Source organism: Dasypus novemcinctus, chromosome 14 (assembly GCF_030445035.2).
Source record: "Dasypus novemcinctus isolate mDasNov1 chromosome 14, mDasNov1.1.hap2, whole genome shotgun sequence".
Lineage (NCBI taxonomy): Eukaryota > Metazoa > Chordata > Mammalia > Cingulata > Dasypodidae > Dasypus > Dasypus novemcinctus.
Genome location: NC_080686.1, coordinates 33,049,410 through 33,063,323, shown reverse-complemented (window position 1 = coordinate 33,063,323; position 13,914 = coordinate 33,049,410). Strand labels below are relative to the sequence as shown.

The 13,914-nt window shown below is 35.4% G+C and overlaps 1 protein-coding gene and 1 pseudogene across 5 annotated transcripts in view; both read left to right on the top strand.

Annotated features, from left to right (window-relative positions):
- NCOA2 (nuclear receptor coactivator 2) overlaps positions 1–13,914 on the top strand; it is a 314,552-nt gene that overhangs the window by 37,166 nt on the left and 263,472 nt on the right. The gene's annotated exons all lie outside the window — the stretch shown is intronic.
- On the top strand, positions 4,458–6,189 carry LOC101417623 (actin-related protein 2/3 complex subunit 1A pseudogene; annotated as a pseudogene).

Below are 13,914 nucleotides of genomic sequence, written 5' to 3'. Positions count from 1 at the left end.
TATTGAAACTCCTAGATACTGGTCTGGAAAAAATTTAACCTTGACTTCTTGACCTTTTCCTCGCAGGTTACATAAAACTTAACCTGAAGTGGCTTATAGATGTGACCATAAAAGCTAAAGTTATAAAAGCTTTAGAAGAAAATATAGAGAAGAATCATACCAATTTTAGGATAGGCAAAGATTTCTGAGAAAAGAGAAAGCATTATTTAAAAAATTGATATATTGGATTTCATCAGAATTAAAACCTGCTCTTTTAAAGAAACTGATAAGAAAATGAAAAGTCAAATTGGCAGAAAATATTCATAACATGAAAGATTTATATATACAATATATAAAGAACTCTTGTAACTCAATAATAAGAAATCAAACCAATTTTAAAAATGTTGGAAAGACTTAAGATAATCCACCAAAAATAGATATGCAAATGTCCAATAGGCAGGAGAAAAGATGCTCAGTGTCTTAAGGTCATTAGGGAAATGCAAATTAAAACCAAAATGAGTTAAAATAGCTAGAATTTTTAAACAATTGACAATACCAAGCAGAGGCAACAATGTGAAGCAACTAGATCTCTCATTCCTCACTGTTAGGAGTGTCAAATGGTATAAACACTTGTAAAAACAGTTGGACAGTTTCTTAAAAATTTTCGCCTACAGTTTAACATATACTCACCATATTATCCAGAATTTATCTAAGAGAATGTAAGTAAATGTCCACCAAAAGTCTTGTACATGAATGTTCTTAATGGCTTTATTCATAAGAGCCTTGACCTGGAAAAACAAACACATGTCTATCCACAGGGTAAATGGCTGAACGAATTATGGTAGTCATACAAGGGAAAAACTATTACAAGTATTACGAAAGAACAAACTAATAACAAATATAACCACATGGATGGATCTCAAAATATACTGAAGAAAAAGCTGCACACTGTTGGTTTCATTTACATGAAGCTTTAGAACCAAAAAAAACAAAACAAAACCCTAAGCTATAGTGATAGAAATCAGTCAAGTGGTTGACCCTGGGGTGTTGGCAAGTCACTTAACAGGGGCACGAGGAAACTTTCTGGAATGGAGGAAATATACTGATTGTGGTAGTTTTATACAGTTGTTGCGTGTTTGTTAAAACTCATCATTTGTACAGATGCAAGCTTTGATAGAGCCATGCTTTTGATGCTTTTAAGTGATGGAGATCATGTTCTTGAAAAGAGTTGAATTTTGCTTTCCCTCCTTACTGTCCCCCTTGGCCTAGGTTAAATAATAAAATGAGCATTTTTACATTTGTGGCACTTCTCTGAAAATAGAATTCTGGGAAGGCTTTCTAGTAGTGAGTTGCTCTTCTGGAATCAGGCTGTGTGTGATCAGTTCTGAATAGGCCCTAGCTAATCTTAGCACTTTGGAACACATGTTAAAACATTAAATTATCATTTCCGTATTAAACATAGTATTCCTTTTTCCTCTTCTCTTATAACTGTGGGAACTTTGGTAGTGAGTTTTGTTTGGGTAGATGACCTTTGAGCTTTTTTATAGTTTTAGAACAGAACTTAGTTTCCAGAAATACTGTTTTAAATTCTGCCTGGATTTTAATTTTTGGTTTGTAAGCTTTAAAAATGAATATATCATTTTGAGTGTTATTAAAATTAATATTTTTTTAGCTAGTGACTTTTACTTGTTAATTTAATATTAAAGAATCTACTTTATTATAATTAATAATGAACTTTAAAAAAAAACTTAGTTTTAGAATAGCTTCCTTAATATCCTTGTAACATTGCCTAGAAGTGTAAGGGAGTTTCCTTTTTTTAAGGGTTTTGAGAAAATAAATGTTATGAGTGTATTTTGGACGCAGCAGTAGTGTTCTTATGTCTTCTTGGGACTAATGTATTTCCCCAAGAGCAGTATGTATGTATTTATGTGGTTTAAAAAAAAAAATCACAACCCTCTCATCCCTACATACAGTTTTCATTGATAGTCAGAATAGTAAAATTTGAGTTGATTCTCCTACTGCATGATTGAGTTGATTCTCCTACTGCCTAAATCATTCTTTAAGCTGCAACGAACCCAAAGGATATAAACAAACGTATATCATGAAAAATGATTCTTTTGAGTTGTTACTATTTAGAATAAAATTTTTTCACATGGGTGAGAAATAAGTTAGGATCCCATGAAAGGATGCATGAAATTTTCTGACATATTCTTCATTTGTCTGTTTTTCTTTTCATAGAAAAGCATTTTAAAAAAATAAAATTTATAATTCTGGGGGAAAAAAGTTCCTAAGGTACTATCTCTGTTTTATTACTTCGTAGCTTCTTATTTTACTTTTTAGGCAAGCATCTGTGGTATTATGAGCCTAGGACAGAAAGGACCTACTGTGTGTTTAGAACTTTATTCAGGTTGTCTTGTTATACTTCACAATATCCCAAGGAGGTAAGTAGTAGTCCCCCCATTCCCACCCAAAATACATGCATGCACATTTCACTAATTGGAAACGGTTGAAGATATCACCCAGCTAGTTATTGGCTAAGGCAGGATTCTAGTCATTGGCAAAAGCAGAATTCGAATTGTGAAATATAATTGAAATATAATTGTGTTGCTTTCTGCTATATCATACTGTCTCCTGCTGCTCCTGCTGTCTTATAGCAAAACACAGTGAAACTCATTTGTGGATTAATTGGGTCCATGATACTCAGTATCATGTATTCATTAATTAGAAGGCTGAGTTCTAGTTTATCATAGGTTTCTGATCTATTATGACAGGAGTAATTTTAATACTATATTTATAAACTAGTTTTTATGGCATCATCCAAAAGGTACATGTATTAAGAAAATCCAAAATCTTATTTTTCTACCGTATTAAGCAGGGCGGGTTTATTTATTTTACACAGTTATCTTTCAGTTTTATAAAACAAGTTATACTACAAGCTTCCTCAAATGGACATCTTTAAAATCTGTTTAAATTATGAGTTTTTATAAAAGATTGAATTTGTGTGTAATTTTCCCAAAATAAGTCAGTCTACCAAATGATCTATGTCTTTCAAGTGAAATCTATGTGTATTGATAATGGATATAAACTTACAAAACATTTAAAATTTCAATTCAAATTTATTACTTTAGGTGTACTATTAAATATGAAAAAAGAAATTAGTAAATGTGTGTTGAAGAAGTAGTTAATGCTTAATGGGTACAGAATTTCTGTTTGTAAAAGCTTTGAAGGTGGTAGCATAACACTGTGAATGTATTAATAGTTAACACCACTGAATTGTGTACTAGACAGTGGTTAATACGGGAAATTTTATGTTGTATATATGTTATACGATAACATTTTAAAAAAAGTTAATAGGACAGCTTGAAAATGTGAAGAGTATCATAAATTTTTATGTTTTTTGGCGGTACACTGAAAATTTGAAAATGTTTAATGACTGACTTTTAATTTAGTAGCCTTTTAAATAAAGGTGCTTACTTTGATTTTGTATGGTAGATTTACAGGATACATGAAAACTAGACTTTCCTATAGGGAAATTTTGCTTAATTTTGTTGGAGGGGTTGCACTGACCAACAGATATTTTCTTCTAGTGCCCCAAATGTTACTCTTATGCCCTAACATAATCAGTGAAACTGTGCAGTATCATTTACTTCCTTTTTGAAGTCTTAGGACCAATTTATCAATTGTCTTAATTTTTCTCAATTGAAGTAGATTTTTATATAAGTATAGTTTACGTGACAGTTTAGAAATACATAGGAAGATTCTTAAAATAAAACAAGTCATCTAAAGCCATCTAAACTATAGCTATCTAAGAAAAAGTGAAGAGTTGATGAATTTCATCGATATAGATAACCAGTTTCTTTAGCCTCTGTAGCAGATTTTCTGTGACTTATGAAGCCTAAATAGTGGCTCTCTTTCTCTTTACCTTATTGATTATGCACCTTTTTACTTTTTTGTCTTTCATCTAATCCATCCTTTACTCATTTGTGAGATTGGTTTTGATTCCTCTCTTAACTTTTCAATGTCTTGTAATTGCCTGTTGGCTCAAGTCCTGGCCCAGTGTACTTTTATAGCCTCCCCTCCATGCACTTCCCCATGCAAGCTTTGTACTGCAGTCACATTGCTCTAGTCCATATTGACTGATCCTTGCTTCTGGCATCCTTTGCCTTTCTGCCTGTCCTATACATGCTTTAGTTTAGAAGATTATACCCTATTTGACTTCCCAGACCAAGCCAGCACATCTTTATCTTACGTTTTGATGAAATAATTGCTGCTACTGTTTACACCTTCCATTTGGTATAAAATGTTATACCTTGCATTATCTTAGAGCATCATAAAACTCGTTTCACTTCCTGGTCTTTATTTGGGAACTTCCTGAGAGCAGAGGCGCCAGGTGTCTTCTAGTTCTGAATCTATACCAGATTAATTTATATAGCATCCACTTATGTTTTTAACAGTATTTGCATGTAATAAAAGCCTTAAAAAATACATAGAATTCGTAAGATCCTAGCGCTTTAGATCTAGAAATAATGATTAAGTGCTATCATTTATAGTTGAGATACTGTGCCATAGAAATGTTCATCTTCTTGAGATCATGGCATGACTTGGGCATGTCTTGTTATTATGTTTTATTACTTCAGGGTCTTTATTTTTGCTTTGGTGCTTTTATAAAAATAGCTTTTAGGTGTTGAATTGTGCCCTCAAGACCCTATTTGCCTGAACTGACCAGTCCTTGTCTGTTCCAAGACCACTTGGACTGCCCCAACCCTAGCTTTCTACCCTTTGAAACACTGAGAATATTGTCTCTGCATCAGTTTTTACTAGAACCAATTATCTGTCATGCTTAGAACAGGGATTGTACACAGATTGCCCTTAGCCCCAATAACCACAAAATCCACATCTATAGGAAGAACAAGAGCGGTGAAAGAACGTGAACTCAAGGAGCACAGTGGACATATCACTGGTATTGATTGGGTTCCCAGGAGTGACTGCGTTGTTCCTTGCAGGGCAGATCAGAATGCCTATGTCTGGAGCCAGGAGAAGTGTCTGGAGGTTGACACACGTGATCCTGAGAATAAATAGTGCAGATACTTTTGTGAAGTGGTCCCTGCTAGAGAAAATTTACTATGGGAAGTGGAGCATGACTCCTTTCTGTTTGTTACTTTGATGACAGAAAACGACTGGTGGGTAAGCAAGCACATTAAAAAGTCTGTTCAGGGAGTGGATGTGGCTTAAGCAGTTGAACACCTGCTTCCCACATGGGAGGTCCAGGGTTCACGACCCTGTGCCTCCTAAAAAAAACCAAAAACAATAAGCAAAACAAATGAAAAAAACCAACTCAGGGGAGCTGATGTGGCTGAGTGGTTGAGTGCCGTCTTCCCGCATGCAAGGTACTGGGTTCACTCTCTGGTTCCCTATACCTCAAAACAAACAAACAAACAAAACCTATTTGTTCTATGGTCCTCAGCTTGGATTGGGATCTCCACAGTGTTTTACTGGCAGCAGGATCCTGTGACTTCAAATGCCTAGTGTGTTCCGCGTCCATTAAAGACATGGATGAAAAGCCAGCCAGTGTTCCATGGGACAGTAAGATGCCTTTTGGCCGGCTGATGTCAGAGTTCTGTGGCAGTGGCACTGGTGGTTGGGTCCATGGGGTCAGCTTCTCTGCCAGTGGGAACCACCTTGCCTGTATCAGCACTGTGCCTGTTGCTGATGCCTCAGAAATTATGCAGGTTACAACTCTGAAAGCAGAGTTCCTGCCACTCCTGAGTGTATTGTTTAACTCTGAGAATAACGGGGCTGCTGACCATTACTGCTGCTCAGTGTTCTTTAACAACAACGACCATGGCTGCTTAAACTTCATCTCTAAACTAGACCTTCCAAACAGAGAATCCAGCACAAAATGTTGGCCATGGAACACTTCTGCTACATGGACTAGAGAGCCACAACCGAGGACAGCAGTATTGCCTTGGAGATACTGTCCCAGAGTAGCATCCTCAAGTGTCTCTTAATGAAGTGGGTAAGCAAAACTGTTGCAAATTTTTTACTACTGGCATTGATGGAGCCATGACATTTTGGGGTTTCAGGACTTTATAGTAGAGTCTTCTATCCAGGGCCTTTGAATAATGTGAAGCTCAGGGAACCTCTGTGTTCTCGGATGACAAACTGCGAGTGACTGCAGCTCTGCCACTTGCATGATGGGTAGGAAAGCCTGCGACCAGGAAACACTGAATACAAAGTGTGCAGATATTGTTTGTGTATTTTCGTTTGAATGTAATTGGTGAATAGGTTTTTTTTTTAAAGCAGTGGTTTTGTTTTGTTTTTTTCCTGTTTCATTCCATTCGTGATCAAAGCTTCTCTTTAAGTAGTTTATTATGGAAAATTGTCACACTAACTTAAAGGGGTAGGAGTTATGTAAATTGTCTGCTAGAAAATTAAATTAAAATACTGAATGTGAAAAAAATAGCTTTTAAACAATACTTAACATTTAAATATGTAATAAGAATTTTCAAACACTTTGAATGGTTCTACTTAATGCCTGGAAATTGATGATCAGACATTTAAATGAAAACTGTTTGTACCTGTGAACTGGTTTTTACTTAAGCTAGAGCATTGTAATTATTGGTCCCTCTGTGCAACAACTCCAAAATCTATGTTATACTACTCTCAGCAGTCCTTTTTATATATGTTATTGGTGTAAGTGTTACTCTGTTGGTAGTCTTTGCACTGTATCTGGAAATGTAGTCCACTTCCTGAAGAAAAAGGAAAAACATAGTAGCACTTAATATCATTATTCCCACAGAGCTTCAGAAATTGCCACAAAAGTTTTCATCTTAATCTCACAAATGCTGTTATTTTGAATTTATTTCATTTAAAAACAGTATTCAGTTTCTTTTAGTGAAACACAGAAGCCGAAACAAGGTCAACATTATAGAAAAAGGAAATGAGAATGGTCTTAGTTTTATTAAAGGAGATAGCCATGGTTGAAGGGAAAATCTGGGCTTTTGGCAACTTATATTTATTTTTAAACCAAGGATCTTCCCCTTCTGTTGCGGGGTGGGTAGGTGTAGGGTTTTTTGAGGTTATGATTGGGTTACTATTATTTTCCTTTAGGAGAACTATAGAAGACTTTTGCTGGACCATAGCTTTAACAGATTGTTGTGTATAGATTTGGAATATACTGACCACTATTATTCTGTGTGAATCCTTTTTATGAACCTTTAGTGTAAGTGTAAAAGTTGTTCCTTATGTCAGCCACAAGGTCAGAGTTTTGGCTCTTTTGCCAAAGTGTGTGAGTTGTAACCACTAAAGTTTTCCTGGAATCTTATCTTTTCCTAAAACCAGAATTCCTAGAGACAACGGGGAACATTCAATAAATCCTCCAAGCTTCTAGGGAGCCTTTTTTGTTTGTTATTTGTTTTTACCAATCACTGTTTAATTTTGTGGAGTGGTTTTTCAAACTCTTATTCTTGCTTGTTTTCTGAATGTTATTTATAGACATGTAGGCAATGGATATATATCCTGTAATGAATGTGTAGGGGAAAAGCCAAAGTAATAGAGAATTAAAACCTCTTAGATAGAAAAAGCCGGGAAGTGGATTTGGCCCAACAGATAGGGCGTCTGCCTACCACATGGGAGGTCCAGAGTTCAAACCCAGGGCCTCCTTGACCCGTGTGGAGCTGGCCCATGTGCAGTGCTGGTATGCGCAAGGAGGGGTGTCCCCCGCACAGGGGAGCCCCACGTGCAAGGAGTGTGCCCCGTAAGGAGAACCGCCCAGTGTGAAAAACCGCCCAGTGTGAAAAAAGTGCAGCCTGCCCAGGAATGGCGACGCACACACATGGAGAACTGACACAGCAAGATCATGAAACAAAATGAGACACAGATTCCAGGTGCTGCTGACAAGAATACAAGTGGACACAGAAGAACACACAGCAAATGGACACAGGGAGCAGATAGCTGGGGGCGGGGAGAGGAGAGAAATAAATAAATAATAAATCTTAAAAAAAAAAGGCCAATTGTAAATTTCAGGTTGACAATAATTTTTTAAAAACCCATGTATATAATTATTTATTTATTTGTTTGTTTATTCTTCTGCCAGAGCCCTAGAATATTGGACTAAATATTTTGGCCATATTAGAGCCAATTCACATAGAAAAATTAATCCTTAATATTATTATTTCTTAGATTTATAGTTTGTGTTATATACTATATAAACTGTACTATAAAAGCTCTATGACCCTGCACCCTCTCTTCCTTTTAACAATTTAGAAACAGATTTTCACCAGCCTTGCTCTTTTTCTCAAATATTCATACCTTATTTTAAGTTGGTTTATTGCAGTAAAATATATGCAACACAAAATTTCCCATTTTAACCATTTTCATGTGCTCAGTTTGGTGATGTTACATTCATAATATTGTGCTACTATCACCACCATCCATTACCAGATTTTTTCATCATCCCAAACAGAAACTCTGTACCCATTAAGCAATAGCTAACTCCCCATTCTCTACTACATCCCCTTCTTTAGTAACCTGTTACATACTTTCTGTCTCCATGAATTTGCTTATTCTAGGTAAAGGTATTTGATAAGTGGAATTGTACAATATTTATCCTAATGTGCTTTGTATATTTCACTCAACATGATGCCTTCAAGGTTCATCTGTGTTGTTGCATATCTCAACTCTATTCTTTTTACTGCTGAATAATATTAAGTTGCACATATATACCACATTTGTTTATCCATTCATCTTTTGATGGACACTTGGGTTGCTTCTACCTTTTTGTTCCAGTGAGAAATGCTGCTGTGAACATGATGTACAAATGTCTGTCTGTTCCAGGCTTTAATTATTTTGGATATACACCTAAAAGTGGGATTGCTGGGTCATATGGTAGTTCTGTGTTCAACTTTCTATGGAACCACCAAACTGCTTTCCATAGTTTGTCCCACCAACCAGATATGAGGTTCCTATTTCTATGCATCCTTGCCAAAATTTATTATTTTCATACCTCACTTTTTAGATACCACTTATAGTCCTAGAATGTGGTTACAAGAGCTGTGGTAGCAGGAGGGCTCTCATGGCATCTTTAGAATCTGCCTAATTTCAGCATGGGAGCCTGAATCTTAATGCTTTTGAGGCTAGCCAGTGAGTAGTGTACTTGATGCTGGTAGGAGGGGTTGAGTAGGATTAGACAAGTAATACAGTTCATTTTTTGCTCATTTCATTCTCCTCCCCACTTACCCACCCCTCCAGTTTTCATTATGAAATGAAGGTATTTGTTGGGGTGGTGATTAAGACCCTTTTCACCCCATCATCTTTTGACTTCTTTTCATTAATCTTTTTTCATCATCATATTTACTCATTTATTTTTTACTTTTCATTTTGAAAGAAAATTTAAAGAAATAATTTCCATTTCTCTGCCACTAGCAGTGTCTTCTGCAGGCGGAAGTGTGGAATACTTGTAAGACATTTTAAAACTTTTATGTCTGTAATTGAAAAAGGGCACCATGAATAAGTTATCTATTTTAAATGGTAACATTCTAGTTTTCCATAGTGTTTTCAAGTGAAAGAATAGCATTGGGGGTTCAAATGGAGTTCATTTGTCAGGTGTAAATACCAGAATCTGTACTTAGCGGAGTAAGAAGTTAGTTTTTGTTGCTGAAAAAAATTTTTTTAAATGTAATTTTTTGTGTGCCCTCAGGGAAATAACACAGACTATAATTCCAGGTAAATATGCAGCAGGCCTTATACTATTCCTTATCTTACAATTCCTGCAGACACGGAGAATTTCTTTCTCTACTCTTTCCTTTTGAGGACACGGAGAATTTCTTTCTTTACTCTTTCCTGTTGAGGACACATAGAATTTCTTTCTCTCCTCTTTCCTGTTGAGGCTGGAATAAGCTCGCATAGGCCGCCACTATCTGTAGATTGGATTTGGCATGTGAGAAGAACTATATTTGCCAGACCTAACTAGAAGGTGGAAATAAAAAAGCCCTGCTTTATGTAGTAAGATCAGTATAGAGGAAGGGTTATTTACCTCAATCAGGCACAATTTGTATTTGGTTAAATGGGATTTTAAAAAGTTTGAGCATAAATTGAATTAGAGGATAAAGTTGGATTCATATAAGGTTAAGAGATTCATTTTGCTATCTACTTCTGGATTATAGTAACAATTAAAATAAGATAAATTGTCTAACCCCCTAACAAGTAATATGGCCCATAGAAAGCAAAATCAATCAGCATATATAGCATAGTAGTCCTTATTTCCTGACAATTGGTTTCTCATTTATCTCTTAGACTCAAATTAGATTAAGGGATATAGGTTCTCTTTATTAAGCATGTAGAAGATTTCAAAAATGTTTTAAATTTTATTCTGGAATAATTTTAGATTTACAGAAAAGTTAGAGTGCAGAAAATTTCCTCATAACCCTTTACCTAGTTCCCGCAATGTTAACAATTCTGTATTTCCATAGTTGATTTGCCAAAACTAAGAAACTGACATTGGGACCTGATTAACTAAACTCCAGGCTTCATTTGGATTGTGCCAGTTACAAAAGTAATTTTTAAATAGATTGAAGGTTTCATTTTGACTGTTTTGGGAAGTAAATTAAAGAGCTAAGTATATCCAAGAAATAAAATGGTACTGTCAGAATGAAGGGCCACCAGTGCTCTATAGGGCAAACAGTAGAGTGGAATGGCTATAGTTTTTACATCTTAGTTTATTTATTTATTTTTAATTTAAATAAATTGGGCTTTAAAAAAAAACATGGCTCTTAGTTGGAATAGAGGGTGCACATTACCCTCACTACCCATGTCATTAAATATTAAGTAAAAAAGTTTGTTTTGGTGGTAACTCTTTGGACAGAAAAGGCCACTTGCATTCCTTGAACAGTTCTGGCATGAGTGGTTTCTGGAGATAATATATGATCTCCTTGAGGATAAGGCTAAATGACATGAATCAATTAGGAAATAGGAATCATATGTTCTATAATCTGGTCCTGTGTAAATGGTTTAGAAACTATGTAGATGTTCAGAAAAAGGAAAAAATTCTGGTATATCTTAGAGATTGTTGTTTCTACCCAGACAGAACTTCATTCTTTGGGCCTTTACCTACAGTGTTGTCTCTGTTCTACAGTTATTCATATATGCAAATACTTTGCTCAGTAAGCATTCATTAGGTTGAAATTAATCTTTTTTGTGCCAATTCTTATCTATCCCTATAGGATAACTGTTTGCCTCAAATGAGATCATGTTTTAACATGAAAAGAAAAAAAAAACCTAAACGTGTTATGCCAGTGTAAGGTATCTCTGAATAACCAAAAATCATCTGGCCATTGTACTGAAACCCCCTGAGACTTAGAACAAACACTTGAAACCACATCAGAGTATACAGCCAGAAATGAAAATCGTTACCACAGAGTTACTATGCTGATAAGCCCAGGTTAAAAAAAAATAAGTTTGATTTCTTTACAGAGTCTGTCTTACAGCTACTGAATGTTGCTTTCCCCCTTAAATTCACTAGGGTAAAATTATTCTTTTAGTATTGTTGACCGGTAGAATAATATAGTGGTCAAGAGAGCTTAAGCTGTGGATTCAGACAAATTTGATTTTATATCTTAGTTCCTTCATTTATGGCCCTGTGACCATTAATTATCTTTGATGTTAGAAATGCTTAGCATACTAGCTTGAAAATTTTCATGTTAACTATAGCTCAGAGTATCATAAAATAACTTATTAACATTTTTCTATTTCATTGTTTACAGATTTCGGTATACATAATCTAATTTAGTTCTCTGAGGTCTACTGGCCCTTTGTGGTTTTTTGTTTTTTTTTTGTTTTTTTTTGTTTTGTTTTTTGAGGTACCAGGACTAGGGATTCAACTTGGGAGCTTGTATGTGGGAAGCCAGCACTCAACCATTGAGCCACATCTGCTCTCCCTATGTTTCCAACTTACCACATATTCTCCCTTTCTCTCAAAAAACTGGAATTTTCCCTAAAAAGTCAGAAATGATGTTTTCATCCAATTAAACACGTGATCATTTTTCACCTAAGTAATTTATGCTTTTTGCTTATGCTGTTTCTTCCTTTCTTTCCTTTCCCTATTCTCTCTTCTTTTTCTTCTCTTCTCCTCTCCTTTCCTTTTTTCTTTTTTTCTGTCTTAAATGTAAATATCTTAAATATGATAACCCCTTTTCTTCTGGTAGTTTGGAATCGGCAAATAATGTCCTCATCTATATTTTTTCTTGTTTTGGAGACTTTAATAATACCCTATAGTCCTTGTCTTTTAAACTGGAGCTCCTATTTTTTTTTTTTTTTAAAAACATCCCCTGTAGCCACACACCTTCCCTTTATTATAGTTTTATTATAACGTAGAGTATATTGTTTCCAATACCCTTCGGATGGTAGTCAATATTTTGTTTACTTTATGCTGCGCATTGTTCTTTTTTTCATTTTACATAGAGTAAAATTCATCTTCTAAAGTGTATAATTCTCTGAGATTTGAACAAAAGTACAAAATAATATGTATACAAATTAAATATATAGAGAGAGCAATGAGGCTCCCAGATTTACTGTGCTTCTTTTTAGTTAGTCCCAATCACATTCCCTTCCCCTGGCAATTTATTCCCTCTTTAAAATTTTACTTTTTCTAGACTGTCATATAAATGGAATCATAAAGTTCATATATTCTTTTAAGTGTACCTGTAGTCACTTGAGCATAATGCACTTGGGATTCTTTGATGTGGTCATGTGTACCAATAGTTCATTCCTTTTTATTACTAAGTATTATTCCATAGTACGGTTGTACCTCAGTTTATTCACCCTTGTACCAGTTAAAGAACATTTGGGTTGCTTCCAGTTTCTGTGATTATGAATAAAGCTGCCTTAAACTTTTGCTTTTAGATATGTGAACATAATTTTCATTTCACACAGGAAAATATCTAGGAATGGAATTGCTAGTTTGTGTGGTAAGTTTATGTATAACTTGGTAAGAAACCGCCAAACTGTTTTTCACAGCGGCTGTACCATTTTAGATTCCCACCATCAGTGTATGAGAGTTCCATTTGTTCTGTATCCTCGCCAGCCCTTGGTAATTTTTTTTTCCTTTTCCCTAATCATTCTAGTAGGTATATAGTAGTATCTTCTTGTCTTTTAAAAATATTTTTTAAAGATTTATTTTATTTATTTATCGCCCCATAAACCCTCATTGTTTGTGCTCATCTTATTTTTAGGAAGCATCGGAAACTAAACCTGGGACCTCCTATGTGGTAGGCAGGTACCCAACTGCTCAAACCATATCTCCACTTCCCTCTGATTATCTTTTGGTACCTTCCAGAGTAGGAGAGAGATGCTCAGGCTCTTGTGCCACCTCAGCTCCATGGTCTGCTGAGTCTCTTATTCTCTCTCCTTTGTGTCTCTTTTTGCTGTGCCAGCTCTCCACTCGGGCCAGCACTCCAGCATGGGCCTGCTCACTGCACAGGCCAGCTGTCTGTGTGGGTCAGCTCACCGCGTGGGCCAGCTCGCTTTCACCAGGAGGCCCTGGGAATCAAACCCTGGACCTCCCATATGGTAGATGGGAGCCCAGTTGCTTGAGACATATCCGCTTCTCTCTGTCTTTTGAATTTGTATTTTCCTAATAATGATACTGTTTTCATGTATTTATTTACCATCTGTATATCTTTGGTGAAGAGTCTGTTAAAATGTGTTTTGCCCATTTTGTTTTTGGTGTGCCTTCTTACTGAAAAAAATTTTTTTTTAAATTAGAGAAGTTGTAGGTTTACAGAAAAACCACACATGAAAGTTCCTATATACCACCCTATTATTAACACCTTGCATAAGGTTGGTACATTTGTTATAATTCATGAAAGAACATTTTTATAATTGTACTAATAACTATAGTCCATTGTTTAAAATAGGGTACATTGTATTGTACACTCCTAT